Here is a 6,316-nt window from a genome sequence, read left to right as displayed (position 1 = left end):
GAGCCAGGCCCCTGCTGAATGGTTTTTGGCAATAACAGGATGCTGCTCCACTAGAGGAAGCACCAAAACAGCAGAGTGTGACTCCAACATCCAGAGCTCCGGGTAACCACAGCAGCCAGCCTCCACCCACACCTGGACCAGACCGTGCCTCTGCCAGTCCCCTTAGAACAGGCATTCTGGGTGAGGAGAAGGCCTTCCTTGTGCTGGGAACCATGCCAGTCACTGCAGACGTGAGAGGAGAGCACAGCCCCTGCCCTTGAAGGGCTCACACTTTAGTCAGGGGATAGATGAATTAACAGGCAGGAACACAGAAAAAGGTGTGGGTCACCAAATGGTGCAGAGGGAGGGATTATTCCTGGCATTGGGAAGTCAGAAAAGTGTTTCATGGATGAGTGTTTGCTAAGTGGACAAGGAGGAGAGGAGGAAGGAAACTCAGGCAAACAGCACAAAGGCAAAGAGATCAATCAGATGGCTCAGATGAGAGTGGTGCCTTCTGAGCTGCAACAGTTCAGGGAGACTGGAGATTTGGGGTGAGAAGGAGAGGGACCCGTTACAGGGTCTGGGTACACAGCCTGAGGGGTTTCCCAAGCCCTGACAAAGACTTGGGCCTCACGGTGGGGAGGCTGCTGGAGAGTCTGCAGCATGACTAATACTAGAAAGAGGACGCAGGAGGCAGTGGGAGGTTGCAAAGACGGCAGGAGAGGCGGCTGCCACAGAGAAGGGAAGTACGGGGGGGCGGTGGGGGGAGCTGAGTGATGAGGAAGGCACAGGGGGAGGAGAGAGGTGGGGAGGTAGGGGCCCAGAGCTGAGGGGCGGGGGGAGGAATAGCCAGCATGAGGACAGAACACTGGGATGTGGCAGATTTGCGCTTGTAGAGCTATCAGCCTAATTCCTGGCGTCCATATTGCTGAAGGTCTCCACTCTGTCCTGAAATGATCAAGAGAGCGTGTTCTGAAATGAAGTGTGCTATGTTCCTGACCAACAGTGGACTCCAAACACCTACAGCAAAAACATGAGCATCGGTAACAACCACTAACACCTGTGCTCAAGGCGAGCCAGGCTTTGCCTCCTATAGTCCTCACAACCCCCTTAGGAAGGGTCTTAACTATCCTGCTCCCTTTCCAGAAGAGGAAAGGGGCCTGAGGGGCAGGTCACACTGCCCACTACAGGCTTCTCCCTCACCACCAGGCAACACTGCCTCCCACTGGCCCTGCTTCACCCAAGACCCCAGGTGTTCAAGAAACTTGTCAGATGACTGAAGAGGCTCTCCCTCCCAGAGGTATTGCTCACCGTTCAGATTTACAACTCTTTCTGAATGGTCAACAACACAGGAAGACCACTGCTTTAGTGGGAAGACCTTGGTGTATTTATTGAAATAATGTGGTCACTGGACTTAAATATATATAATACTTTATCATATGAAGGAAACAGTCTTTTCTTAGCTTCCTAAAAGATTTTGTTAGAATTGTATGTCTAATTTTACAGAATTACTTTCATCTACATTCATAAACAAAATAAAGAGAAAAAAACCTACCTTTGTTAGATTTTGGCAATAGGGCTCAACTAGAAACAGTAGCTTTTAATTTTCACTTCTTGATTTTTAGCCAGTTTTAGTATTTTTTTTAAATTGCAGTTTACAATGTTGTATCAATTTCTGATGTTAGTATTTTATTTGAGTAAATTATGTTCACTCAATTTTCCAAAAAATTCTCTACATCATTGAATTTGAAAGAGTGATAGTGGGTAACAATTTATAGTTTTAAAATTCTAACTGTTCTCTTTATTCATTTGTTTTCTTTTATTAATTAATTTTCCAGGTATATATCTTTTTCATTAAAAAAAAATGCTCTTCAACTAACAATTTTGATTCTGCCAGTTAATTTGTTTCTGCACTTATCTTTATCATTTCCTCCATATATTTTCCTTAATCTTATATTTTTAAAACTCCTTTGGCTACCTTGCTACTGTATAATAGGTAACCGAAGAGTGTACTGAATGAATCAATGTTCAAAGAATTGAAGTGGCAAAAAAAATGTGAAAAGGATGGGTTCAAAAAATATTAATAATCAAGATGTGGTGAATCAGATATGGGGTAGGGAGGAGTTAAGGATGAACCCCAAGTTCTGACTCAGGTAACTGTTTAATAGACTAAATTACGTTTTCCCAAAATTCTTATGTTGAAACTCTGACCCCAATGTGATGGTATTTGGGGTCAGCCCTTTAAGAAGTAACTAAGATTAAATAAAGTCATAAAGGTGGAGCCCTAATCCATTATGACTGAGGTCCTCATAAGAAGAGTAAGAGACACCAGGGATGCACATGCTTAGAGGAAAGGCCATGTGAGGACACAGTGAGAAGGTGGCACCTGTAAGTCAAGGAGAGAAGCCTCAGGCGACACCAAACTGGCCAACACCTTGATCTTGGATTTCCAGCCTCCGTAACTGAGGGGGAATAAATTTCTGTGGTCTAAGATGCCTCATCTGTGGTATTTTGTTATGGCAGCCCTATAAAATAATACACGTGGTGAATAGTGGGCACCATTTGCTGACTCTATGAGTAGACCTGAGAGATGGCAAGTAGAAACGCCCAGCTGGCTGCTGACCGACTATACACGTTGGCAGAATGAGCCAGAGACAGAGATCTGGGTGCTATAAATGGAAGTAGAACACCATGGGGTGAATGTGAATGAAACGAAACTCCAGCAAACATCTCCATGAGACTCTAAAGGAAGAGACGCGCCTGAAGCAAGTTTAGAATAGGCAGAGAAACACAAGGAAAATCTAGAGATGAGACCATGAAAACTAAGAGAGAACATTTAAAGAAGTGGGCTCAGCAGTGCCAATTGTAACATAAAGATCAAGCCAGACAAAGCCTGAAGAGGTTAGCAAGTTAATGATCTATGGTCTCCTTGAAAAGAAAACCACTGGTGGATGGCTGGCAGTAGGAGCCACGTGGCAAAAGATTCAGGTGTGGATGAGGGAGGAAGTAGAGACAGAAAGGGGAGACAACTCTCAAGAAGTTTGTTTGTTAAAGAAAAAAACCAAAAGTGGTGCCCGGAAAGGATCATCAGCTTCCAGGGAGGGGCTTCTTGCTGTGTAAAATTCTTCATCATGCACAGACGTTAGAGGAGAGGCCAAAGACACAAGTGAGAACTCCTGGGAGAAGAGGGGAGGCAGCTCAACCTCACACAGGGGAATGAATCACACTCCGCTAGAAGGAGCATTGCCTTTTCCACTGTGATAAGAGCAAAAGTGTAAAGGGTGGATGAGGATTCTGTGGGTGGAAGATGAGAAACTGTGGGTTTCCCACCTAGAGTTCTCTGTGTTCATGTTGCAGTAGGAATACTGCCACCTGCTGAGCGAGGGGTGTCAGAGAGTAATGGTTTTAAAGGAACAGTGAAACTTAACAGCTGTAGGGAATGAGTGTGAGATGACTAGGGGCATATGATGGGGTAGCCCAGCAGCTCTGAGGACCCAGTTTAGAGACAAATGTAGTGGGTGGCACCACCCACAGCTGTGTGATTTCTCCTGCGGCGGTATGAGGTGTTGTATGACTTGTATGAGGCCCAAACCTCTTTAGATTTTCCTTGTGTTTCTCTACGTATTCTAAAATTTCGTCAGGGGCAAATCCAGCTGTTTAGAACCCAGCTGAAGGAATTTGCTAGGGTTCCACTGTGACCTTTTTATATTACTTCTATGTATTCTCCATGGATTCACCCTCAAGGTTCCACCCCATTTCCTATGACTCAGAAGTTTAGAAAGGTAAGTAACTAGATAAATCCATAGTAGGGGTTTGCTAGGAAAAAGCAATGTAAGGGTAGGCATAAATGACCCCAAGAAGATTTGGCCTGCCTCCTATCTTTGCTTTTCCCATCACTTCATTGCAGCTTTCATCCTTAACCAAAGGACAACAGTTTTCATCCCTAATAGACCCAACATTCCCTTTTTATAATGAACTTTTATACCCACTTTTACTGTCCTGAGGTCAAGCTATACATAACCTACCTAACAGACGTAAGTTTAAAAGATCCATTTAGTGCCCTCAGGGTAATGCAAAGGAGATGTAAAATGAAATTTATAATAAAAAATGTATCGCAATCTGTAAATCTCAGGCACAATTACAAGAAAAGACTTAATGAAGTAGTCAGATGCATGACTGGATACAGATCCCCAGGAAGACAGGTACAATCACAGACTGAGCAAGATATGCTATATCTGAAACTTAAACCCATGAGTAGTATGACATTCCATCAGGTCCAGTAAAACTCAACCAATTGCTACATTAAAAAAATTTTTTTGCAGTCTCAAGCTGTTAGTATAACGACTTTAAGTAGAATTGAAATATGGTTTGGTTTCAGGCAACCCAGCATATCAGAAATAGAGAAAATGGCAAGTATGTACAGTACCACAAACTGTTTATGATCTTAGCTTCTTTGGTCACCACCTTTTCCTATCACTCTAAAGTTCGGGGGTAGAAAAAAAAACTGGAAAAAAAAAAGTAATCTTTGGCAGGAGAGTATAGCTCAAGTGGCAGAGTGCATGTTTAGCATGCATGAGGTTCTGAGTTCAATCCCCACTACCTCCTCTAAAAATAAACCCAATTACCTTCCTCTCCCCACCAAAAAAAAACAAAAAAACAAAAAACACCAGCCTGAGGGTAGGAATTCTACTGTCAGTGGTGATCATCCTGAATTTGGAACACAAGAATGGCCTGTACTGGGGGTCTTTGACCACCTCCATAATGTTACCCAAGAAGGAACCATAGTGCCTGGACAGGCAGTAAAGAAGACCAAAGAGGACTTCGGGAAGCAGAGAGCTTAGGGTTAAAGAAGATGGCTAGAGCCAGCCGACAGGCACTACCACCAAGCTAATTGTTTCATACTGCAGTGTCTCCTTCCTGACCTAACATGTTTCTCTGTTGCTGAGGACACCTCTTCTGAACATTGTATTTATACGTAAAACACCGGTGCACTTTTCAGACCCAAGCCCAGCTGTCACATCACGCCAGATGGGAAACTGCAGAGCTCAGAGGCCAGGCCTCCTACCGGAGTCCAAAAGAGCAAAGAGCATTCCAGCAGTCCCCGCAACTCCTGGAGCCCCACCACCATGCTCCGCTTCCTTATAAAGTGGCTGCGTGGGTTTGGGAAGCAGAGGCTGTGATGTGTTGGGTGTCAGTTAAAAGCAAGATGAGCCCGCAGAGGAATAAGCAGGTAGAGTGTCAATGGTCAGTCTGGGGAGCAGAATCTAAATTAGACTGTGACACAGAGAAGATGGCAGGGCACAAGTCAGAGAGCCAGGAGTCTTCACTGCACCACTGACCACCAGGGTACTTTGAATCTCTGCGTTTCCATTTTCTCATATGTAAAGTGAGGATGACTATAATACTACTTATCCTTACCAACCTAAGGAGACTGTCTGGTGGAAGGGATTCAAGTACACAAAGATAGTCTATAAAGCACTTTATGACTGTTGTTCTTATTACTGTCATTACTATTCTTAAGAAAGCAGCAGAACCGTGGAGAAGGTGAACCTAGAGCTCCTTAGGGCTTGGGGCAGTCAGACAACAAGTGCTCACACATTTCCTGCAAGTCAAGCCATGCTTCCCAGCCTCCTTCCCGGCAGGAAAGAGGATGGAAGACCACCTGCTGAGAGTGCGAGTGACTGTTTTGGGTCTAGAAAGAATAGGTGGAGAAACCTATAAGGCTGCAAAGTGTTTTTGAGAAATGAAATGTTTCCAAAAATTTCCCCAAAATGTGTTCCACTACGTATTACCAAAAAGGATTTGGTGGTGAAATCAGTGTGGGAACAGGCTTCCTCCCCCAGGCCTTCTCTCTGAGACCTTAACAATGAATTTCCAGTGAGGATATGGGATGCAGGATGTGCCAAATTTAACAACAGAACCCTTTCCCACAGAGTATCTATCAAAGGGTTTCATGAAACATACTTTGGGAATTAAACCCTCCAGTTGGGCATAATGTTATATGGGCACATGGATCATGAAAAGGGAAACAAGAATACTTTTTTAACATTTGATCAATGGTAGGCAGCTGCTGGACATTTTGGGAAAAGGAGAAATCCATTTTTTAACCATGGTACTGAAACACATTTTCCCTGAACCACCCTAAATTCCAGCCCCTCGAGATCCACCAGCTGTGCGACCCCACATTCCACAGTCACATACATTAAATCTACTTTTATTTTTTGTTCTAAAATGTGCTTTTTCTTTCTTTAATATCAGTCCAGGACCTCCACCTCCTCTTTAAAAAACAAACAAACAAAAAAACACCACCACACACACACAGACACACACGCCATCC

This window comes from Camelus dromedarius, chromosome 4 (genome assembly GCF_036321535.1).
Source record: "Camelus dromedarius isolate mCamDro1 chromosome 4, mCamDro1.pat, whole genome shotgun sequence".
Taxonomy (NCBI): Eukaryota; Metazoa; Chordata; class Mammalia; order Artiodactyla; family Camelidae; genus Camelus; species Camelus dromedarius.
The sequence above is the reverse complement of the archived record's forward strand: the minus strand, read 5'-3'. Positions refer to the sequence as shown.